The 25,714-nt window shown below is 41.8% G+C and overlaps 1 long non-coding RNA gene across 3 annotated transcripts in view; it reads left to right on the top strand.

Annotated features, from left to right (window-relative positions):
• LOC122706767 overlaps positions 1-25,714 on the top strand; it is a 43,865-nt gene that overhangs the window by 871 nt on the left and 17,280 nt on the right. For 2 of the 3 annotated variants that reach the window (XR_006344455.1, XR_006344457.1), the window contains exons 2-3: positions 21,879-21,976; positions 22,139-22,429. This is a non-coding gene — a long non-coding RNA (uncharacterized LOC122706767). Of the gene's footprint in view, positions 1-15,373; positions 15,479-21,878; positions 21,977-22,138; positions 22,430-25,714 lie in introns of those variants that run through there. The other variant, XR_006344456.1, reaches the window with a different exon arrangement.

The following is a 25,714-nucleotide window of genomic DNA, read 5'->3' as shown; positions in this document are numbered from 1 at the left end:
CTCTCTAGACATCACTCTCCCCTCCCCCCAATGATTGGTGTGTGTGTTGGGGGGGTGGCGGGGGAGCCAAGGATGGAGGATATTATTTGCTGAGAACTAGAAAGCCTGTTGAGAAATGTGAATCTGAGATGATGTGGCTCTTGGGCATGGTTTGCCAGCTGGTTTGTTTCAAATGCTGCTGTCTTTCAGAATGGATGGAAAGCGACAGCCTCGAGTATTGGGAAGGATGAGACTGAATGTGTTCCTTGATCAGTTCCCTGTTAGAAAATACTGGATACCACCTCCCTCTGGTCCTCCCTGCCTTCTGACCGATGTGCCTGTGGTTGTGCAAATGTATTCTTGTGACTTCAGGCCATCCTCTATGGGCCTCAATTTGGGGCTTCCGCCTCAACTTGGAGCACGGAAAGTTTTCTGGTGTCCCTTTGGCAGGTAGCTTCAGGAAAGTGTCCTAGTCACCAACCACCCTCTGTGGCAAGCCTGTCCATCCAAGTCGCTGAAGGAACCGGGTGTGGATGGGAGTACAGGACAGAATGTGTTTATTGAAGGGGAGGACCAGGTCTGAATGTCATCTCCCCTCCAAGTAGTTGTGTTTCTAAACTTTCCTCTATGATTCTCAAAGAAACAGAGGAGGAGCCAGTCTCAGCAACTTGATAGCACAGCTTCTGCCTCCTCTGAAGCCACAGTTGGAGTGGCTGGATGCATTTCTTTCTGATAGTGACCTAATGCCCTACTCGGAGGGCATCTAGGCACAGCCCCAGGTTTCCCATGTGATAATGTTTGCCATTCGGTCTCTGCTTCCTAAACGTGTATCATCTTTGTTATTAGTTGAGTTGTAACAAAGTTTTGGAAAGGCTGAGATTTAAATGGACTGTCTTGTTTTATTTCTGTTTTAGTTACTTGCAGGACACTGTTAGTGTTCTGCTTGAAATGGAAACAAACATTAAAAAAAAAACCACAGGCAGTAACAGACTTTGTTAAAGAGGGTTCTTTTATCCAATACAATATTCACATCTGACTGTCCACATGTACATAGGCTGCATAAGACAACTTGTCTGAAAAAAAGACACCTGTCTATATGTGTATTATAGATATATATGTACATGTGTATGTATCTTATGTATCTACTTTATAAAATCTTCAAAAAGAAAAAATTAACATAGGATTTTCTTAGTAGGGGATCTTATAGAAACCATTAGATGTAAGAAAGTTGAATGTGTTTACTATCTCAAGGAAGAGGTCACATGAAACAGTTTTCCTTAAGAAAATCAAGTAAACAGAAACCTTTGTTAGCTTTTTCCCACTTCAAATTGGAATATTAATTTATTTTCATGTCACAGAATTATTTTGGGGGAAAATATTAAAATTTGTCCTTAAAGAAAATGAACTTGTTGCCTGAGACACGCAGCTGTAGATGAGACTTCTTGAAGAAATCTACAACAAAAATTGTTGTTGTCATATGCTTCACCTACATTATCCACTAGTAGAAATCATTAGTATGAACACCGTTCATACTAACAAAAACAGATGGAAACTTTGCTGCCCCTAGCAGTTCCCCCTCTTCTGGCCCTCACAGAGCACTGGAAATAAGAGGGCAGGTCTGAGTCTGACAACAAAAAGACAAACTTTCCCTCCTCCTTTCCCCATTTTGTACATCTTGTACATTTCTGCTAGTCCAGTCTTTGATTGCTACATGGAATTGTCAGTAACACCTGGCTGTCAGTGAAGTGTTAAACTTTGCATTTCTAGGGTTTGGGGTGATTGTTGATGATGTCATTCCTACAAAAGATGTCAGGACCTGAAAAGTGTCCTTGGATACCCTTTTCTGGGTGCTACATCCTGGAGCCATCCTGTGGAAGAGTCACCCAGAACGGCCCAGCCTCCACCTTACCTAGCACCAGTGTGGTCGTGTGAAGGTGTCCAAAGCTCTAGGAAGACAAGAGTTTATTTGGTCTGTGTGCTACCAATTTACCTGATCTGGGCACACACAAGGCTAGGTGTGTGCGCTGGAGCACAGATATAAAACTGGGAATTACCGTAATGATATGAAGAGGACTAAGAGCTGGTCCCCGTAAGTTGATTCCTCTGCCCTAGGAGACCAAGGCAATGGTTTAACAAATCTGGCTATGGCTTTGTATAGAGAGAACTTCCAAGTTAGGGGCCCCTGAGGTGCCCCCAAAGCACCAGGTTTCTGAACAGACATTTTTTTCAGGCAGGTTTTTCAGAGGAGACTCTGAAGCCTAGAGGGTTAAACCTCTCTCCCCTCTGGGGCACTCTGGTGCCTTTAGGTCTGCAAGGCACTGTTTTCTGGGTGGAGTCTAAAGGAGGGTGGGTGGTTCTGGGCAGTGACTGGCTTCTTCCTTCCCGTGAGAGTGTGCTTCAGAAAGAACTGCAACTCTTGCACAACAGGTGTGCACAGAGCATACATCCCTGCCTCTGGCCAGGGCAAATAGAAACTGTAGCCAGTTCCTTACTACTTACCAAGCTGCAATAGTCACTGAAATGTTGATTACTGCTCCCTGGTAGGACTGTTGAGGCTGAGGCCAGGGTGTAGTAAATTTTGGAAGAACTGTAGTGTGTCATACCTACAACTCACACAGTGGGTAAAACTCCGATGTCTGTCTGCAAATCAAACAGGAGAACCTTTGCAAATACTTAACAAAAGCCAACTCACCCACAGCCATCATCTAGCACAGGATTGGGAAGGGGTGTAAAGAGAAAATCATTGACATCAATGGTCCCATACAAGGACCATCATGTATCCCTAACAGTTGACATTAACCTTCCTGTATGAACTGTTTTCTATCAACTATAATGTCATGCCAACCTAAAATTAGTTGTTGAAAATTCTTAACATGGCTGAGTACTTAGATTCTGTTCATTGGGTGTCTGTGGAAGCTGGGGCTTTGTGTGTTTGTGGTTTTGATCACTGCTAAGACGAGAGAGGAAGGAGAGGAGACTGGAGGGGAGAAGAGAGGAACAACTGTGCCCAGTGGAAGTGTGTGAGGTTCTGTTGGTGTTTGTGACAGCTGAGACTCCCTGGTTAGAGCTGGTCTTTAGATGGAAGCATTGGGGCAGGGTGGATGAGTGGGTGGTGTGTCCTGGTGTATCTGGTGTTTAAGGGATGGTGCTTTTAGTAAGCAGGGCCAAGGAGCGGAATAGGAGATAGTGTGTGTACCATGTCTTTGCGTTGGGCCAGTGACACAAGGGCAACATAATTATCCAGCTTAAACGTGCTCAAAAGGCAAAAAGTTGCAAAATAGATCGACCTCCCTAAGAAGAGAGGGAGCTGGTTACAGAGGTCTGCAGCCATCATCCTTTTTTCAATACATTTTAAACAAGAGGATCTAGTGAGTGATTCCGATTCAATACACATAATCAGTTTGCAAGTCTTATTTCCATTTGAAAACAGGGCCATTTGCAATCATAAGAGCCGGACACGCTGAAAGATTCAGAGCGCTTTCTGAGCGGATGATGGGTGACAGAATCTGCAGGCAAGCACTAAATATTTTCTTCTAGCCTCAGACCTTCTGCATCAGCCTCTAGTCCCAATGTATTTTAATCGAATATTCCTGTTGAATATATAGCTTAATTGCTTAGAATATCGAGCTTCCATGATAGGGGTGGGGCGGGGAGCCGGCAGGAAAAGTGACAAAAACCATGTTAGTGCTTTTCCTAGGTGCTGGTTAACAGGCATTTCGTGAAGAGCACACGGGGAAAAGATTTGATGAAAAATTCAAACTTGTTTTTAAGGAAGGGCTGCCTGAAGAGGTTGTCTGGGGCCAAGATTCGCGGCTTGGAGCCACGATGTCCTTCCCGAGCGCGACGGGGGCGGTGAGCTGCCACCTAAACCCAGGGGCAGGCTCGGAGGCCTCCCAGCCTCACCGCCGGAGACCCGAGCCCCCCCCTCGCTCCATTCCGACCCCGCGGTTTCGTATTGGTTGTCAGCGGTCTCAGCTAGAAGGGTGGGCACTTAAAATCTCAAGCTGTTTTATGGTCTCTCGTTGTAGAAAGTTTTGGTTTCTAGGATCAGTTGAAGCAGCAGTCCGCAAACCGCGCCGTACCCCGCCTCCGCCCCTTTCTGCCGGCGGCCTCAGCTCTCCCCACCCCCCAGGTCTCCCCTCCAACCCCGGTAGCAAACAGCACCCCGCCCACTGCGGCTTCCCCCACCCCCAACGCCCAGCCCAAAGCCCCAATTTCTCCTCCCACCCAGCCTCTCCCCCATCCCCAAGCCTGTGTGACTCCACCCGGTTCCTAGCTGGGGACCAGAGCGCCGCCTGCCCACCCGGCCCCCAACCCCTTCTGGAAAGCTCCCCAAGAAGTCTGGTGTGCGGCTGAGAAAAAATTTTCCGTGTATTTTGACCCCAGATTATATAATGAATGTATTAGCTTCACTGGGTTACGACGATGATCCAAACCCTAACCTGAAGGGATGTTTAAAACGATCTTACCGTTCAACCTTTTTTTGAACAAGTGAAATCAAACAAAGCCAGCAAACTGCTGCTTTTTCCCTGATGAGTGTTCTAAGGAAAAGAGATTCCGTCGTCGCTGCCCAGATACCAACATCTAACGAACTTTGTATTAGGCTGAAATTCGGTCTAATAATAGCGTGTGTTTAATGTCGATTCCATTTTTTTGTTGCAAGGAGATAATTTATTAACCTCAAGATAGTGCCTCTTAGGCAGGCGTTGTGTTTTTAGATGTCCTTGCAAAGCATTTTCGCCTCCGGGAAGATCTCAGGAGAACCCATAGATGGAGGCAGGGTGGGCTGTGTGTGTGGTGGAGATTCTGTACAGCGCCTGCTGGGCTGCTCAATTTTCTGCAAAACTCATCCCAAAAGCCTGGGTGTTCTCTTTGCGCTGTGCTGTGCTTAGTTGCTTAGACCTGTCTGACTCATTGCGACCCCTCTGGACGGTAGCCCCTCAGGCTCCTCTGTCCATGGGGATTCTCCAGGCAAGAATACTGGGGTGGGTTGCCATGCCCTCCTCCAGGGGAGATGTTCTCTTTAACAGATGTCAAATTATAGGGACCACACAGATCTAAAGACATCCCACATGCACACACCAGCTGTAAACTCTGTAGGTTCCTCCCCATCCGGCCATCCCTCCAGGACTCATTCTGTGGATAAGCAAGAGGGGTCTGCAGGCACAGGTTCACCCTGAGCCAAGGGGTGGGGGCAGGACAGGTCTCCTACCACAGGGAGCCTCCACACTCTGGATTCTGCAAAGCAGGAGGATGGAACTCATACAACTGACAGGAGGGGAGGGTGGGGCTGGACTAGTAGGACTCAACGGCATGGCAACCCACTCCGGTACTCTTGCTTGGAGAACGCCTGTGGACAGAGGAGCCTGGCAGGTTACAGTCCATGGGCTCACAAAGAGTCCACGTGATTGACTGGCAGTAGCTCATCCACCCAAGGGCCTTGGCTGGGTGGTCAGAAGGGAAGCACAGGAATAGCCCTCCAAAGAGTCAGAGAGCCAGAGCAGACTCCTGGCAGGAAGTTTCAGCCACCTGACAGCCCCATAGAGATATGCTGACTACAGACCATTTCTAGGAGCACAGGTCTATACGTGATAATTCCTTCCCGGCCTCCTGAACCTCCCTGGGGACCAGGCATACAGTGTTTAGAACTGCTGGCCCATCTTCCGCAGCAATCCTAGTCAGGGGGAGGAAACTTCAGCCTGCCTTACTCAGAAAGTTCTGTCCCTGACTTGCAAGGCTGATGTGGCAGACTCTCCTTAGGACCCAAAGATCACCTGCAGGAAATATCATATTCTTGTATTTGTAGCCCAAAGTGACTTCAGTATCTACTTTCCCCTTGTTTCCTCATCCTCCTCGTTTTCTGTTTTTTTTTTTTTTTTCTTTTCGTTTCAGTGCCTACCTTTTCCTTGCGTACTTGCCCAATTCCAGCCTCATAGATGCAGTATTACTTCATAGGTAATCCGGTATCATTTTCCTAATGTCAGTACTAAAAGGAAAAGCAGATAAAGTGGATGTGCTAAGTCATAAAGAACGAAAGCCAGCAAGACCCATATGGGAGGCCAGTTGGGGGGTAAGGAGACCAGAGAACCGCCAAGGTCAGCCTATCAGAGGACTAGCGAGAAAAATGAGGAAAGCAAAGAGAAGCAGCAAGCGCCGAGAAATCCAATTAATGTCAGTAGATGGGAAGGAAGGAATACAGCCCCCACCTAAAGCATAGGTACGCCTGGCCTGGGCAGGCATTGAATGGGCTGAGGAGGGAACAGGTCTGTGTATGGTGTTCCGTGTTTGAACTGAGAGGCGAATCTAACAACCCCTTCCTTCCCTGCAGGCATATCTTACGAATGGAGACTTTCTGCCAGAGCCAATTAAAGGGCTACGGAGCGAAGGGGCTAGGGACTGGAGTTCGCCTTCCAAATTCCAGCCTGGCCAGCTCCGGGCTGTGAACCCCGGGGAGGAGCAAATTCCGAGAGATCTGATGGGGGTCGGGGGAAGGTTGCGGGAAAGGGTGGTGGCAGAGGGCGGAACCACCCGGTGAGGAAATAGTGGCTTCTGGAAACTTCCGTGGAAACATACAAAAATGTTTTCCTTCGTACAAGTGCCCCAGCCCTCCTCCCTGCAGGTGGAGAAGGGACTTCCGAAAAATTGATGCTTGCCGACCCTGACTGTTGGACAGCGCCCCCTCTCGTCGCTGTCCTTTCGACGCAGCCTCGAAGGATGGGCCACGTGGAGGGAGTCCCAGCCGCCTGGGAGGACCGCAGGGCTATTCCGCTGGGACTCGGATCCCAGGCCGCCCCGCAACCCTTGCCTTCGGGTCCCGGGCCGCTTCCCCTGGTGGAAGGCGGGTCGCAGGGGACGGTCGATTCCCCGTGACCCCGGAGAACGCGCTGCGGGCAGAACTACGTCTGTGCAGGAGCGCGCTCCCCAGGTTCTACCCGGGCGCGCCCGGCTGTACGGGGCGCTCGCAGCCCGGGAAGGGGCCAGGGCTGGCCGGGTCCCCTGGGTCTCTGCCCCTCGGGGAAGAGAAGGGAATCCCCTCAACCCTCAGTGACCGGCCGGCATCCCCTGCTCCCCTCGCCCAGCCGGCTTGCCGGCTTCTCCCAGGGCCCTGGATTCCCCGGGGCCCTCCCTTTTAAAGGGTCTCGCGCACAGTGTGATACATTTGAGCGGAAATGTATTAACTCTTTTAATACCTCAGCATGATGACACTGTTCGTGAGGACCTCATGTGTTCGGTGACTGCAGAAGGGCACATTTGAGATGCTTCCCGGCCTGTGAGGCACCAGGCCTCACGCCCCTTCCCTCCCCGAGCCCTCGAGAGGGACCGAGGAGAGGGACCCAGGCCGAGCGCGGCTGCCGCTCGGCCCCAGCGGCCGGAGGCGTGGCGCATCCCGGGCCCCGGCCCCACGGCGGCTCCGCCGTCGGGTTTTTTTCCTGCGAATGAAGAGGCATCGCATGCAAGCAAAGGCCGGCCAGCCGGCTCCAGACTCCCAGGTCCTCCCTCCTGGACCTCTCACCTCCGTTAATATTCTTCGATAATTTCGGAGGCAAAGACGTCCAACTTTGGGTGGGGGCAGGGATTTGTTTCATCTCCTAAAATTCAGAAACGGAGTCTTCGAAAGTCTTAATGCGTGTATTTATTATTATTATTTTCTAGCATTCAAATGAATGCGAAGCCACGGATCGAATCCCGTCACTCATTTGGGGTTAGCTTCGACCGATATTTCACACGGAAAACAAAACTGGGTCCCTCTTATTTGTACTTGTCCTTAACCTTTGCAGCAACTGCTGTAGATGCGGCTCTGTCCATTCTCTAATAGATTTTACCAGGGGCTGGTGACAGAGAACTGATTTCTTTTCTATTAGGGTTTAGCACATCTTTGTTGAAGGCCTGTAGAATGACCAGGGATTAGATTTGCATCTCTTAGACGCCCTGTGTGGTCTTTGTGCGAAGCTTGTAACTGTTAAAAATGACTTGTTAGGAAGCGTGTGGGCTCTCAGCGCTCTCCTTTTGACAGAATGATTGTGAAATTCAGATTGGCCCTGTAGGATTTAGCCCGCAGATTCCACCTGAACCCTAAGCAATTAGACCCTAATCTCACTGCAATCATATTTGAGTTAGGATTTGTTGCACTGTTTACTTCAATTAAAAGCAGTGGAATAATTTTTTTTTTTTTGTTCTTCAGCTTTTAAAGTGAAACCTCCAGGCGAAGAACCTCAGGACTTCTTAGGATCGGTTTTGGTGGTGATGGGGGATTTCTTTTCGGCAAGGTTTCCTCCTAGTCCTCCCACCCGCCCCTCCCCCCATGTAAATAACTCTTCTTTCTTCCCCTGTGGCCACGCTAATGCCCGTAGCTTCTTCTCGGGGCTGAATTCAGGTCGCCTGGGAAGAACCGCGTGGAGATGACTCCCTGCTTCCAGGGGCGCCCAAACTCTTGGGGCGTCCCCAAGTCCCCGACTGGGCTCCTCAGTTTCGCTGGAGCGCGGGGCTTTCCCACCCGCGTTGGTTGGCCTGCTGGTCCCCGCGCGAGCTCCGGGCAGCAGGCGCCGGTCGGGGCCGGCGTCCGGCTTTCCGAGGTGGAGCCGATGCTTCTAAGGCGCCCGGCGCGACTGCCAGGCGGCGCGGTTACTGCAACCGCTGCGTGGCCCGGCGCTGCTCCTTCACCCCCCTCTCTCCCGGGATGCACTGTGGCCCCTCAGCGCCTGGACGTGGGAGAGGGACGGTGGTCTCTTCCGCGCTCCGGCTTCCTCCGCCCTCGTACCGGCCCGGCCGACGTGGGGCCTCGCTGCCTGGCTCCGGCCAGCGTCCAGGCCCGGAGCGCCCTGGGCGGCCTCCAGCCTCTCTCCGGCGGGCTCGGTCCAGAACGCGGGGTTCCGGGCATCCCCTGCCGGGCCGGCAGGATCTCAGCGATTCTCAGGGCGTTTCACCCCACTGCGGTTCCCCAGGGTCGCCTGCGGTTACTATCAGATCAGGTCACCTTAGTAGTAGTTCTTGAACTGTGATGAGTTTATCGCCTTCATTTATTTATCCGATGCGACTTTGTCACTCAGATCATCTCATCTGGGAGACATATACCAGTGACTTCGGTTTATCGGGATTTTTCTGTTTTGATTCACGACCACATATTTGCTCCCAGTGAGTCTGATTCAGTTCCCTAATTGACTGCTTCACCTTTCTCATGCACCCTGGAGCCGGCCAACATAGGAATGTAAACAAGAAGAATTTTCTGGTGCCTAGACCTCAATGTTATATATCTGCAAAGGGAGCAGGGAGATACCACTTTTGAAACTTCCCAATAAACTTTTTAATGGCAAGTGCTGTCATTGTCACTTGCCGCAGACCAGAAAAAAAATTTTTTTAAATGTTCTTTGTATTTGATTCTAGTAATGATGGAAAGCCAGCCTACAGTCTAGCTCTGCCTTTGTAAATTAAGCATTTTAAATGAGGAAAAAGTACTTTGCTGAAAGTACTACATAAATGTGAGCAATGATAGCTAGTTTAAACAAGTAGTTTTCTCTTCCAGTGTTTTCTGAGGTGGAGTCTATTTTAAACAGTCTCATCTCTTTGGATAATTCTTATAGCTAATTATTCTTAACTTTATTAAGAATTCTTAAGGGTTCAAAGGAATAAAGGAGATTCTGTCTTGCCTTTGGATGGGGGGAGGTGGGAATGTGGTCTTGGGGTGGGGAGGGAGGGGGAGCCAGACTGTGATAATCTCTTTGAGATCTACCAGAAGTCTTGATCTATTGATTGAGGATCCCTGCTTTAAATGAGTCCTGTGTGCAGTTTAGTGCAGTTTTTCTTTTGTGAATAGGGACTGTATCAAAATCCTAGTGTGACCATGACAATTGGGTAATCACACACTAGCCATCTTTGCTAATGGAGAGATTCTGTAAATATGTTTCTAGTGAATACACAGCTAACAGTCACAGTGGAAGGGTCAGGTGCCACAAATCATAGATTATTCTGCCAAGGGTTGCCAGCCATCCGAGGTTTGGAAGGACATTAACTGCCTTTGCATTCTCAGAATACTCTCCTCAGTTTGTGATTTCACTTACTTGACCCTACTTCTGTTATTAAAAAGCTGGCAGGCTCAATCAAGGGCAAGCAGGTTGGCTACCTACCCTTCTGGCAGCTCTCCAATATTCCCATTTAGCTGCCAGGAGACAAGGAGAGGAGTGAATCAGTCATGTAATCCCTTAGTAGCTAGAAGGAACCAGGAAAACTTTAGTGGCAGCAGGCAGATCCATTTCTAAATTCTTCATATATGTAATAAATTCCTCTGGGAAAATTCACTTGTAGGAAGGTCAGGGAGGGGAATATTAAGAAGTGACTTAGGTACAGAAACTCTCAAGCAGGTTCCTTGGAAAGTAAGTTATAAGCGCATTCTTTGATAGCTTCAGTTTTGAAAATTGCCACAAACAGAAATAGGATTTTCGTTACTAACAGGGAGCAACAATTAGGAAAAATGTCCCTCATCAGGTAGTAGAGGGGAAAATAAATCAAGAGCCTTTAGGGAAATTTGGAGGATTATCACTTCCTGTCCATAGAACAAACCTCTGGCTTTTCACATTTGTTTTACTAGAGAAATTGTTGCTAATTTGATAAGATCTAAGTACTCAACTTTCAGAGCAAAGTGAAATTGAAATGTATAAAAATATTTTTCTTGCTTTCTTAAATTGAAACAAGTAGGTATTTGGCATATTGGAAAATTGCAAAAGCAAAATACATCTCTCTCATTCTTACCTTGATGATGTAAAATCTAGGAATATCGCATGAAAGAGTCACAAGGGTGAAACAAAACTTTCTAGGCTCCCTTTGTTGGCAGGATAGGCCCTTGTCTCATACTTTTACACTGGAAGTGACTCTGGGATCTATAACTATCATGATTGACGATAAAGCCATCACTTTTACTGGTGAGTACCATGACTGATCTAGTGGGTCTCCTGGAGAAGGGAATGGCAACCCACTCTAGTATTCTTGCCTAGAGAATTCCATGGACAGAGGAGCCTGGCGGGCTGCAGTCAATGGGGTCACACAGAGTTGGACACGACTGAGTGACTTAACACACACCGTGACAAGTACACTGACTTCATCAATCAAGTCTTCTCCAGGAGATTTGCTTATGTGAGAGGACTTGTAGCACTTATTGAACAGGAATGAAAAGTACAATTCACTGAACTATGAATGTTCAGGATGGCTGGAAAAGTGTATTTTGGAAGAATATTCTGTTTCTAATATGTCAGGAAATCTTTAGCTGTGAGATATTAAGAAAAACTAATTTTTTTTCAAAATTAGACTGTCATTATATTAGTGTATTCTTCAAGAATGGAGATAGACATTACTCATCTACATTACCAAAGGGGAAAAATATTTAAAAACCAGATGACAGATTGGTGCCTTATAATTTAAGCAATACTGAATGGTGAATAATCTTCCAAGTTCATTTAAGCAGGGATAGGGAGAGAATCTCTATAAAAGTGAATAAAAAAGATCTTATTGTACAGATATGCCTAATCCCCCATTTTATTAGCTTATAATGCAAATCATTACTTGCTCTTGCTACTAAGAGCCATTTTAATGTAATGGATTCATTTCAGAAACCCTCAAGGAAACCAAAGCCTATGTCCTTTTATGGGTTTATGAGGAACTTTCAACTGGTCCCACCCAAGTTGGAGACATATATATATTTTTTCTTGCTTTTTAAGTTAAAAGTTGGAATTTATGCCGATGAGTATTTTCCATATTGACTTAACACTTCTTGCCAGAGAGGTTTTTCTTCCAAGTGAACAGATAGCAAGTGGACAAAAGGAAATTTTAAGCTTATGTGATGTGATAACAGTCAGAATACACATTCTTAAATTTAGAGCTGTAAAGCGAAAGCGAAAGTAAAGTCGTTCAGTTGTGTCCAACTCTTTGTGACCCCATGGATGGTAACCTAACAGGTTTATCCATCCATTGAATTCTCCAGGCAGGAATACTGGAGTGGGTTGCCATTTCCTTCTCCAGGGTATCTTCCAGACCCAGAGATCAAACCTGGGTCTCCTGCACTGCGGGCAGACTCTTTACCAGCTGAGCCACCAGGGAAGTCAAAATAAACATATTCTTTTTTTTCTTTTGTATATCTGCTGTTAATCAACACCTGTGTAGTGACTGGCATGTAATAGTTATTCAATAAGTTTGCTGAATGAATAAACTTATGAAACTATTTCCTTGGTTGTAATTTTTTTCTGATATATGAAAATGTAAAAATAAAGGGGTGTTACTAACATTTTTTTTTCCTTTTTAAAAATATGAACAAAAAATTGTTAAAATTCTATGTGGGTTTGACTCAGAATGACAGAAAAGTGTCCCCATTCTGTGCCGGTTAGCAAGAGAGAAATCTCTGACTCACATTTCTCTGCCTATTGAAAACAAAACTGTTTTAGGTAATGCTGCAATGTTTAAAACAAACAGCTCCCCCCCCCCCCAAAGCTTAGATGTAACACAAGATGAACCCTAAAAATTAATGACTTGGAAAATCCACAGAGTTAATCTCTTTTTTACATTCCAGCCTTAAACTTTCTATGGCACACCCGCCATTCAAGACTTTTAAATTTCTAAAGAGTAGTCATCTGCTGAAGTGGTGAGGAGACCAGAAGGTCACAAATCCTATCATTCGTTAAAGGGTGGGGGTGGGAACTGGCCAGTGTGGTCTCACCTACTAGAAGAGAATTCAAGAACTCACTTTGGTGGTTAATATTAATGCCACAGAGGGCTGCTCTAAGGAAGGTGGTCGAAGACCAAGAGGAATCTGTTATGCAGGCACAATGGCTACTGTTAACTGTGTTCCCAACTTCTAGTCCTTATGAGCACCCCTCACGTTTGAGTAGGGACTGTAGCTCTGGGGCAAAATGGAACACCGGCGTGAAGTCAGTGGGGGCAATAATCAAAACATTGGAAGTAGGTTCAGAGTTGGGATGCCCTGTGCCTTTTATTGGCCCAAACAGCTTCTACTGGAGTCACTCTTCATTGATTTGGAGTCTGCTCAAGATGTTATACATGTTAAGGGAAGACCATACTGGCAAATTCTTCTCTATTTTGAATATGAAGCCTTTTATCAATGAGTGTGAGGGTATTATTTCAAGTGCAAAATATGTGCTTATGTACCAAGGACGTCCCCCACTTCAGCTGAGCAGGCTCGGAGAGGACATTAGTATTTGGGCAGCATTTTCTCAGCAAGATGACGAAGACTGGAAGGAGTTAAACAGTAATAGAACCCTGAATAAGCGGACTCTCAGATCTAAATTCCATTTGTTTCAGACTAAAAATCCTCTTTTAAAGGACTCACTTGGCATGAAGATACTGATATCACTTCCAGTTTATATCCAAATGAGCATTTTCTGTTTTAGGGGGTGACAGATAATCCTTCAACTAGTGTTTCTAATAAGAAATGGAGCCATAAAAGGAACTGTCATTTACAACTCTTCTATGCTGTATCTCGAATACTGATGACCCACTGTTTACCCAAGAATTCTCCTCTTGATTCACAGATAGGAGTTGATATTTTGTCACCACCTTCATGCCAAAAGCAGCTTTCTACGGTGAGAGGGTGATTATAAAATTGTGCTTAAAACAAACAGTGGATAGAAACCAAAAACAGAGGTTGACACAAATATCCTGTTGTCAGTGTACATCCAGTTTAGACCTTATATAGAAGAACTAGGTGATTTGTGACAAGACAAAAATATGGTGATTTATTTTTTTTTTTCATTCAGTCAGTGAATATTCACTGAGGGCTTACACCAGGCAAAGTACTAGGCATGGAGAAAAAGCTATGTCTCTGACCTCAAAAACAATGTGTTTGGGGTAACAGTCATGTATTTAGACAGAGTTCAATGCGATGAGTGGAGTAATGTGAGGTCTGTGCAAAAATGCAGTGGAATCCCATAGGAAGAGGCATCTATGTTCGGCAGGAGGAGAAAAAGTAAGACTTGTGTTCACTCTTGAGGAGAGAGCAGAGTTTATCAGGCATCCCAGCTGGAGGATACAGCATGTGCAAAGGCTTGGGGGCAGTGAAGAGCATGTTGAGTTTAGGGAGTCATATCTAGTTTGTATTCCTGAAGCAGAAAGTGTAAGAAGAATGTCAGGAGCAAAACTGAAGGGATGGTTCCAGCTAAACATTTTGAAGACCCTTGAGTGCTAGACTAGGTAATGTAGATTATTTATCTTGTAGCACATGGAAAGCCATAGAAAAAAATTCAGACATAATGAGTTGTGCATTTTAGAAAGACCATCTTGTCAGTAGACGGGACAATGGATTGGAAGTGGGGACAAATTAGTGACAATGAGACCATATGATCATTGTTTTTACCTGCCTGCTTGGTGTAAGAGTGCTAACGAGAACTACCTTTCATTAAATAGATAGAAATCCTCAAACCCTGGAAAGAATAAAGGCATAAGGATAGCTTCCAAAGAGGCACCTTTTAAAGAAAAATAACTGTTGACACTGGGTAAAGATGGTTGGTTAATTTTGTATGCACTGCATATTCCTTTTGGGGTCAAGGGTGCATTGCTCATTGTTTTACTTAGTTGGATGATTGACATCCACCTGAGCTGCCATCTCTGTTCCCGTGTTGAAAGGCTCTATGGTATTATAGACATTGTTCTGCCAATTGTGTCTCCTGCTGTGTTCCCTAGTCTCTGTAAGACCTTGGGGGAGTCACTTTCCTCTCTTTGATTCTCACTTTTCTCAGTCATAAAGTGAGGGCACAGTGTAAGTTATTTGTAATGCTACTATATTTATATTGTTCTATGACTTGTGACTTTGTTCACACTTATTAACCTCTCCTGCTGTTTATTTCTTACTTCATCTGAATGATTTTTCACAGTTTTAAAAGGGACAGAAATATTTGGAAGATAATCCCGGATTTGTTATTTAGGGCGAAATTCTGTTTTTATTGTACTGCATTGAACACAGCTTTCCTCCTGGAAATAGCAGGATATTGCTAGCCGTTTTGAAACTGTGGAATTTCCGCTCAAATGAGTCACATCTTATCCTCATGTGAACAAAAAGATGACTAATCACTTTCAATATCTACTAGGTTAAGTTAATAATTTAGCTCGATTTTTAGGTTGTGGATTTTCCTTTCCGAAATGACTCTCAGGTTGGATAACTGTATATTCTCAGAAAACTAACGCATGGATAAACCTAAAATGCGCTGCTTCTAGTAATACTTTCCTTATTTTAAATTCAACATTTCCTTGGAAGCTTCCAGTTATTTAATGACCTTTTTCTTCCCCCACTTAAGGACCTGTTTACATTAGTAATATATCTTCCAGGGCTCTGGGAGTTCATAGGGTTTGTACCTACCAAACAGCTCAGCACACTTACTATGCTCCAGAGACATGCAGGGGGCCCAGGACAAATCAAAATGTTTTTAAATGTATGACATGTGTGAAGTTGATGAAAATTCATGACACTCTCTGTCAGGGCTGCTTGAGCTTAAATCATCAGAGAAAGGTGAGTGTAAAGAATTGTGTTTAATACTTTTAGTTCTGGAATCCTTCTCATTTCTTGCTCATGTTCCCATTTTTTAGTTCTGCTCTATTTAGTAGACTGATTACAAAAATAAAAAAATTAAAAATTAGCAGCATGCTCTAAATTGCTTTTCAGAATTTCCTGCTTAAACCATCACTCAGATGAGTAACTTTTAAAGAGGAATTGAAATGTGGTTTGAGAATGTAATCACGTACTATAGAACATGCAAAATACATGTGAAAGACCACACGAGTGGTGTTAATTTAACTGATTATAATTTCTGCTTTAGAAATATTTTCAAATTTATCTTTTAAAATTGAAAAGAAAATATTGCAAGAAAATTTTGAGAGATTTCAAGAAAAAAAAGCCAAAATGCTTTGGATATTGAGATCAGCTGTTTTTAAGTAAAAATCCATTCAAAGCAAAATAAAAGGCATTGTGTAGTGTGTGCCGGCTAAAACTGAGAACACAAGAGCACTGCAGTTAATTAGAACCAATCAACAGAATGCTTTGCAACATTCCTCACATCAGTGCACCATCTGATCTTCATAATACAAATTTCCCACAGCCTTGATGCAAAAAGAACTAGAAATAAATATTTGAGTCGTTAAAATATATGATGTATTTCAGTTGCTCTTTTCAATGATTATTTTTTATTGCTGTGAAAATAAGATTTGAAAATTCCCAAATGTTGATCTGTAAGTGTTTTAGGAGGATAATCTTAGTAACTTTTTTTTTTTTTTTAGCTGGGGGGGGTTTGATTTTGTATGCGTTTGAACATGAGAAAAAAATATTGATTTTGAAAATAACATTTAAAACGTGAATTTGAGTTTTTATATGATTTATGTATGATTACTGTACTTGTGAAACATGACCGGGATTGTCCTGGACTGTTGAGTCATTATTTTATGAATGATTAATTACAAATAATGAAGTACTACATTATAGCTATTTTTATATTAACAGAATGCTGAACTAAGTTAACTGCATTAACATTTATATCATACTATGTCTTAAAAGGATATGCAGTACTTAACACTGTTATATTCCTACAGTTTATTCAGTGCTTGGTTCTACTCAGAAGTTTTACTTTTCTTTCATTTATTATACATCAGAAATTGTTCTGCTAGGGCACGAATATTGCTTTTGCCATATTTTCATGAAGTTCATGGTTTGTTCATTATAAACAACACGTGTTTCCCTTTTCTTTTCCTGTGTGTCCTATGTTTGATTTTATTTTATAATTTTATTTTTTGGGTGTGTGTCTGGTTCTCTGTTGTCTTTTTACATTAAAGGTAGACCTCCCTCGTGGCCATGAGGTGCTTCAAAACATTGGTAAAATGGCTTGTTAAAAATGTTTAACTGGAGTCAGAAATGTATACGTCTTGACAACAGTTTATAAGTTTTTCTCCCTTATAAAAGGTAATTTGTAAATGTCTAGCAGGTGCCCCTTTTAGAGGCAAAAATAGCTCTGAAACTGGTGCTATTAATAAGAGAATTGTCTTCCAAAGGAGTGGATGATCCCTTCCCCTATATTTATAAAGTGCAACTCACTGACAGCAGTAATTTACTCCTCAGACTGCAGTCATCTCTTACAGAAAGGAGACATGCTTTAGAAGAATACAGTCCGAGTTTGACTGTTTTGGGGTTTTGTTTGTTTTGTTTCAGTCTCTATACTTTCTCCTATCACATCACACAAGATTTTTTTTTTCTCTCTGTTCCCCCAAAAAAGCTTTTTGCTGAATATTTTCTTTCTTGAGCATTCACTATCTATTTCTGTAGAAACAAAAAAAATAGTTTCGAAGAATTATCTTCTCTTTAAAACTAAATGTTTCTTGTACTCTTCTTGGTACAGATTTGATCTACCAAGGGTGTCTCTTAGCTGAGTTCTCTCCAGGAAATTTACTCTTTCTACTGCTTTACATAGACAGATAGCTTTGATGAGAAATACTTCAGAATGCTCATCTTTCAAGTACAGGAAAAGACTATGTTAGGATGTAAATTTTTTTCTGACTATAGAGCCTGTTAAATGCATAGTAATATTTGTGTTTACATTTTAAAAATCTGATCTATTTGCTTGCCAGCTTTGGAGCATTCGCTGCAAATGTTCACTGCTCCATGAAAAGCAGTTTCAATAAATAACAGCCTGAAATGGGCTCCGTTGCAGTTTATTTGATTTATAGGAATTAGAATAATAATGCTCTAAAACATATATTAAAATAACTCTGCTATCTCTAACATTGTTATTTCTTAAAGCAAACAATTTAGATAGAAACGTCATTTGATAAAAATAATTGGTTCACGTAAAATGGGACTCACATTCTTTTGCCAGACTCAGCAGCTCCTCTTCAGTGGTACTTCATTAGACGCGATTCTCATTCATCTTGAAGTCTTAAGAAAAGAGCCACCTTCTTTATTTTTAAAAATTATTTTTTAAAAAGTAAACAAATGCAGGGAAGATGGAATAAAATTTCTAACCGAATTTACTTACTGTTATTCAATTCTTTAAACATTTTCCTAGGGGACAGGAATGTCATATGTTTAGTTTCAGGACAAAGGCACCTTTTTAAATGACGAGCTTTAAGGAAATCTATAAAGAAGTTTGTTTAATAGAAAGTAGGCTCACTAAACTTTTAGTTATAAAAATTATCTACATTACAAAATTAGAAAATAACTAATGAACTTTAGAACTACTGTAAGGTTAATCTTTAATAAACAGCATCCTTAAAAAAAAATAAAAGCAGTTACAAGCAACTTCTAGAATTCATTTTGGGTAACATGTCCAGGGACACATTGTTTTCTTGTTTTTCTTTGGTTTTCTATGGTAAAGCTGATTAAAGTTGGGAGTTAAGAAAATCTATATAACTTGAGACTGTTGTCAGGTAGTGGTTTTATGCGGGGCTAGTGTTATGCAGTTTAAAACCAAAACCTTAGAGTCATATGAGATTAATTGACTCATTTATCAATTGTGGATTATTATTACTGCTATTATTATTTTGCCTGAGAAATGACCAAACTATATACAAGCAAGGAATTAAAACAATTCAGGTTCTTGGCAATGGTTTAAAGTTTCTCTAATAGATTAGAAATTAATTAAAAGCCCCTTGCATGTGATTCATTAATATTCATATTTATATTTTGAGACTCAAATGAATTTAAAAAATTAAGATCATTAAATGATTTTAGCTACATGTTGTGTTATGGCAAGAATATATATATTGTATGCTTTTTCATTTAAGAGAGTGCTTATATTTATGTTGCTTTTTAATAGAAAGTTGCTAAATGTAAAAACATTTGTTAATGTTTTATTTGTTAATGAAAATAATTTCATAGATATTAATAAATCTTCACTTTCTTGGCTATTTTCTAACATTTTAAATTTATTTGAGAATACAGATATTTATTTTTAAAGGGATAAGTAAATATATTTAGAATTCGCATTCACTTCAGTAAAGGAGAGTTTAAATTCAGTTTGACTGTCTTGTATATGATTTGACAGAAGTAGCTAGTGAAATCTAACCAAAACCAGAAATCAACTGAGAGTATAGTCAAGAAGGAAAAAGGAAGACTTGGAGGAAATGATATTTTCCCATCAGTGGATAGGCATGCATACATTAAAGGCATAAAAGCCAGCAGGCGGAGAAACAAAAGCTGTATACTGAGGATTCTGCAAGTCTGAATTAACCAAATGGAAAAAAAAAAAAAAAGAAATCATTCTGCTTAAACTTGTTCACTAATAAAAGGAGAATTGCTTTTGTTAAATATGCTTGGTGTGATTATCAAGCAAAATTTTTTTCTCCCAGACATCTATGAATAAAACATGTGTTTGAGCACTAGGTAAACAAACAATAAATGGATGAGTTCAGTTGCAACATAATAACATTTTATTTAGAAAACATATATAATCATATTTGTATTGGCAATCCAAATTTAATGACTTCTTTCAGTAAAATTAAAGTGCCTCACAAATAGCATCTTATACATAAGGACTGCTTATTCTTTGCCCATCTTTTTTCTATTTTTCCAAAGAAACAGATTTTGAAGGTCTCTGCTGAACCCTGTATAGACCAGATGAAGTGTGATTTCTCAGGAAAAAATGTTCTTTGGAATCGTCTTAATTTTAGGTTACAGACGCTGTAAAAATAAATTTTAGAATACATTTCTAGGGCTGAGAGAGAAAATGTTCTGAAGTCTAGTGTGGCTTGGGCAGCTTTGAACAAGGCTCTGTGTGTAGCTGAACCACAGCCTTTGGCTTATTAGCCGTTTCATTAACACAACATCTTCTGTAAACTATGAATGAGAAGAAACCATTTACAATAAGGAAAGCAAACAACAGAATGAATTTCCTCTGTTGGTGTTTTATAAGACTGTTAAACAGAAAATGGAGGGAAGAACTCTCTTTAGACGATATCACTTAATTAAGTAAAGCATCCTAATCAGAGTCCCCTCCAATTGTAATGACTGTAGGGAGTCAAGTACATTTCTGTCTATATTAGAGTATCTAACTGCAATGATTTATTGATATTTATTTTAGAAGTACAACACAAAAGCAATAAAACAGGAGAAGCAGGGAGAAGGGAGCTATTGCTTACTGCAGGTACAATCAGAGCACTTCAGCAGAATTCCTGATTTTCTTGTGGGAGGTTTTCCTTTCTAAAATAAGAGCACATTTTTAGATGAGAATGTTCTTTTACCGCATTTGACTTCTATTCCAAATATTCACTGTGACATTTCTTTGTCCATTCGGTGAATCATTGATTCACTTTCTTCTCTGCAAGAATCACCGCAAATGAGTGGATGAGCACCTGCTGTTTTCTGCAGTGACATTCCTGGATTGCATTCTACACTGATTTTAGACTTAAAATACAGCTTCTCTGTATGAGAGAGATTTGAGGCAGGAGAGTCAATACACTGGATAGTCAGACAGACATTGGCTGCCCTCCAAGCTGCACACAGCATAAACCTGTTTATCTGCTGCATTTCACAAATCTCAAAAACACATGAATAATCAGGCAAGCAACTGGATAAGTGATTCACACTAGGGAATCTAACCAATATTCTGATGAGAGGGTCCTATGATGCTAAGACATTGGGGCAAATAGACTTGTATTGTAGAAATTGCACATAATAAACTTGATTAGTGGTTCAAAGGAAAAAACATTGTATATCAAAACAGGTGTATACAGAATATACAGGTATCCCAACTCTGTGGATTTTGGTTGGATTTTATGTGCAAGTTATCTGGATAATTGAGTTCAAAAATATGCTTTCAGCCATACCTTTCTAATAATTTGAGCAATGTACCTTGGATAACTTAATATTAGTTATCAAGATAATTTATTTCTAGATTCCTTGATCTAAATATTGGAGGCCAGTGCCTTAAAACCCCAAAATACAACAACATGTATTTAAAATTAAATTACCAAACATGCTTAGAACGTACTTTGTGGAAGTAAACATTTCTCAAATAGTTACACTCATTTTTATAATTGAAGATTATTTGCTTGGTTGGGTCGGGAAGGCCCCTTGGAGTAGGAAATGGCAACCCACTCTAGTGTTCTTGCCTGGAAAATCCCATGGACAGAGGAGCCTGGCAGGCTACAGTCTATGGTGTTGCAAAGAGTCAGACATGACTGAGTAACTGAGGATACATACACAATTGCTTGGTAATAAGTGAATTAGGCAAACAAAGGTACAATTATTGATATATTTGCTGTTTTGATTATTTCTCTTAATTTCTATTATTCCTTCCTGAGTTGCTGATCTTTCAGCCTCTCTCTTGTTTTTTTTGTTTTTTTTTAAATCTCAAAGGTTATTATTGTGCTTTAGCATTCAGTTGTAAAATGAAAGTTCTCAAAAGTTTTGGTGGTGGTGGTTTAGTCACTAAGTTGTATCCAACCCTTGTGATCCCATGGACTGTAACCTGCCAGGCTTCTCTGTTCATGGGATTCTCCAGGCAAGAATACTAGAGTGGGTTGCCATTTCCTTCTCCAGGGGATTTTCCTGACCCAGGAATCAAAGCCGGGTTTCCTGCATTGCAGGCAGATCCTTTACTGACTGAGCTATAAGGGAAGATTTGGGGCTAGTTTTGGGGCTAACCTAAAAAGTATGCTTTGGTTCTAAAGATCTATTAAGATTGTTTATGAATTTTAGGCTTGCATTACTTCCATAAACTAGACCTGGTTATAATCACAGCAAGAGGAATTGTCTGTTTGCTTGGTTTGTCTGTCTTATTTACCTTCTAGTATAGACCTACCATGTTAGTACCAAGAGAGGTAGGAACATTTGCAAACACAAAATACTATTCCAGAGAAAAGAAGAGTCATCTAAAGCATTTAAATTATTGTTGTATACCCTACAACTTCCTTTTTCTGTATTGCAGAGAGAAAGACTAATTGATAAAACTTTTGACACTGGAAAACTTGGTTAGATTAGTAACCAAAGATGTCATCATCTTAGCTACAGAAAATCTTGGAAAAGGTAGGTTACCTGGAAATTGATATTTCAAATGAAATGTTGCTACTTTCAAGCTTCTTGATTAAAGCCTTGCCCCAAGGGAACCTATATTTGGGTCTGTTGCCAGTTGTACTGTCAATTTTTTTTCTTGCTTTGACATTTTCTCTTTTTCTTGCTTCATCTCAGGTTTTCTTTCTTCAGGATCAGACACAGAAACTGATTGAATGGCTCCACTGATCAGGATTTGAAAAACCAAATCTCAGAACCTACCACTTGGTGTATGTCTGCCTTGAGCAGTTTCTTCTTTAGCAACAGGACACTTGCATAATATGGGAGCATCATTTCTTCTTCACTTCTCCCTGATTTTGTAAAATGTGATCAATTTTTTTTTCATAATTTTTAAAGTTAACTTCATGGGAAATCTCGTTGCAAACACAATGTAAAAGCTAAAATGCATCCTTTGAAAGATGCGTGTAGGTAAGTGTCAGTTCTAAGTTTGGGGGTGGTCGAGTGATATTAAAATTACTGCTAATCTCGTCAACAATCTGAAAGCTCAACACCTGGATTTTTGAAACCATGGGAAATTTCCCTAACCTCTCTGTGTGACCTGGATTTTGAGTGTATGTCCATAAAGTTGTAGTTGTGTCTGCGAGCCTCAACTGAGATCAACCATAACTTTTCCCTCAGCCACACAGAACTCTTCTGGAGGATTTTTTAAGTGGTCATTGTTCACTATGACCAAAATTTCAAAAATGATTGCTAAACCCCATAAAATCTATATACCATTGCAACCTAAGAAATAATAGATTGGTTATGAGTGAACTTTTTACTTATAAAAACAATACAAACAGGATATAAAGTTTTAAAATGTTCCTTTCTTTCCCCCTAGCCCTCTCAATCCTTGTAGTGAAAGCACTGAATCCTAACCACTGGACCTCCAAGAAACTCCCTCTCATATACATTAACAGACACTTTACAACAATAATTTTATTTATTTATTTATGGCTGCGCTGGGTCTTTGTTGCTGCTCGGGCTTTTTTCTGTTGTGGAGAGCGGGGACTACTCTCAGCTATGGTGCATGGGCTTCTCGTTGCCCTGGCTTCTCTTGTTACAGAGTTCAGGCTCCAGGGCAGGTGGGGTTCAGCAGTTGCCCATGTGGGTTCAGTTGTTGTGGTGCCCGGGCTCTAGAGCACAGGCTCAGTTGTTGCAGCTCATGGGCTTAGTTGCTCTGCATGTGGGAATCTCAGTTCCCTGGCCAGGGATCGAACCCGTGTCTCCTGCATTGGCAGGCAGACTCTTTACTACCGAGCCACCAGGAGGCCTCTAACAGACATTTTTTTAATTCACAAGCAAGTGTATCTTCTTTTAAATCTCAGTAACATCATACAATATATTTACTCTTCTGAACTTCCTTTTATTCACTTAGCAATGTATTTTGGCTGTATGTTGCCCTATATGTGGGTCTACCCCATTCTCCTAGAAGTTGCACAGGGTATCAGGTAATATGATATTATGGATCTAATGTACCCATATTGGTGCATATTTAGAGTGTTTTCTTTTAGAATTTTTGCTTTCTCAAATAATAGTTTAGCAAACATATGTGTATTTTGTGAACGTTCATAAATTTTGGTGAAATTAATTGCTTGACGTGAAAGTGCTAGATAAAAACACATTTACAATTTTTGAATGATATTGTCACATTATTGATACAACCAAAGAGGGTCTTTCAATTTACTTTTCACTCACTGTTGAGAGGCAGGTATTTGGACAAGGGCTGAGGGGAGTTCTGTGTGTGGCACATTCGCCCGCCATCCTGTCTCTTCAAGCGTGGCTTTTCTGCATAGCTCAGTGGCAGCTGCGATGGTACGTGAAGGCCTGGTGGAGAAAGAGAACGTTCCTGTGGGCTGTGTGCTGCGGTGGCAGCGATGGCTGGGCGGGGGCAGCCCTGGGATGGTGAGGGAATGAGCTGGGAGGTACAGCTGCCATCATTAGGACCAGATCTGAGCTTTCACCCCAACTTGCTGGGCAGTCTTCCCGACAAATGTGGGGGGGGGGTCATAGAGCAGGATCAGGAGTCATTCACACAGGCTATCATGAGCATGGAGATGGAGGAGAATAAGAGTCATATCAAACACACACACACACACACACACCGTAACACAGCTTTTCTTTCTGTTCAGATTCTTTTTTAATTAATTTTTATTGGAGTATAGTTGCTTTATCTGCTCAGGTTCTTAGCCAGCTGTGTACTTAACATTTTTTTTTTTTTTTTTGCATCTTGGGCTAGGCTTTTAAGTTAGGGCTGGTCTCAGTCACTCGTGGCTGGTCTTCAGCAGGCAGGGGTCCTCCAGGCATCCTCTCCATTTACTATTCAGTTTCTCTGTGTTCAAATAGCCCAGAACACTTATGTGACATGTCCCAGTCACTGGATTTGAAGACACATTCTCATCCTTGAAACTTCTACTCCATATTCAGTATTTTCATCTGGCCTGGCATCTTGTAAGTCCCATTTTTATCCTTAAATAGAAACTTGGAAGTGCCTCTTAATTTACACCCTCGATTTCAGCCTTTTGAGTTGAGGGTTGCTTTAACGTTCTTAAGGATATAGTTACATGAGTAAGTTTAGTTTATATCCTGCATTAGCATGCTAGGTGCTATGTAGGGGCTGTGGATACAAAGACGAATGAAACACAGCTCATGCCTTCCAAAAGCTCATAAAATAGTGAAGAGAGCACAAACTGAAGTACAGACTACTCTTTGATAAGTAAGATAGAGGTATTTAATAAAAGTTCTATGAAGTCCCACTTCTGGAAATGTATCTTACAGATATATCTGTATGTGTATGAAAGGACACATAAACCAGTTGTTCACTGAAGCATTGTTTGTGATGGTAAGAGTTAGGAACATTTTGAGTGTCTGCTGACAAGGACGCTTTATGGAGTTTTAATAAATACTCACTATCTATTGATAGGAAGTGATCTCCAGGGTGTATTTCTCTATGAAAGAAGCAAACTGCAGAATATGTATAGCATGTGTTGCTTTTTGTATATGAAATATAGGAAAATGAGATAGGAAATATAGGAGAATTAATAATGTCTGCTTGAATATGCATAAAAATATTTAAAGACTCCCAAAGAAACTAATGCACATGCTTACCTCTAGGGGGCATCCGGAATTAGTAGGGTGGATGGGAAAAAGGGGTGAAGCGCAGCTTCTCAATGCATGCCTTTTTATGTCATTTTAACTTTTGTATAATGTGAATGTATTGTCTGTTCAAAATTATATTAAGCATATTTACATTATAAGATAAAATTCCCCCTCTCAAAGCTCTGCATGCTCTGGAGGTACATGGGAGTGCTTAGCTACATTGATTTGGGATAAAGATCATTACATGGGACTAGACAAGGAGACCCTGAGCAAGAGAAAGTAGCCTTTTTAGAGACCACTGACTTTTTCTTACTGTCTTGTTAGACCCACTATCCCAAGGAAATTGTATTCAGCAGAGCTAGGAGGAAGAACTTCATTCTCTACAAAGTTCTCAGTGATGAAATTGCTTATAAACATGGAACATATCTAAGACATGGGGTAGATTTCGTTCTTTAAACTTCCTACAGGCCAGGCTGTTCAGAGTGGCCATCTCAGGTTTCCCGTGATGGCTTTGTCGGAAAGGCATAATTTGCCCGTACCTTGAGTTGACCTGCTGAAGTCATGAAATTGAGCCATGTGAACATTTTCTTCTTTAATTTTTACACGCAGGTCTTA

Source organism: Cervus elaphus, chromosome 13, assembly GCF_910594005.1.
Source record: "Cervus elaphus chromosome 13, mCerEla1.1, whole genome shotgun sequence".
In the NCBI taxonomy this organism is placed as follows: Eukaryota; Metazoa; Chordata; class Mammalia; order Artiodactyla; family Cervidae; genus Cervus; species Cervus elaphus.
The sequence above is the reverse complement of the archived record's forward strand: the minus strand, read 5'-3'. Positions and strand labels throughout refer to the sequence as shown.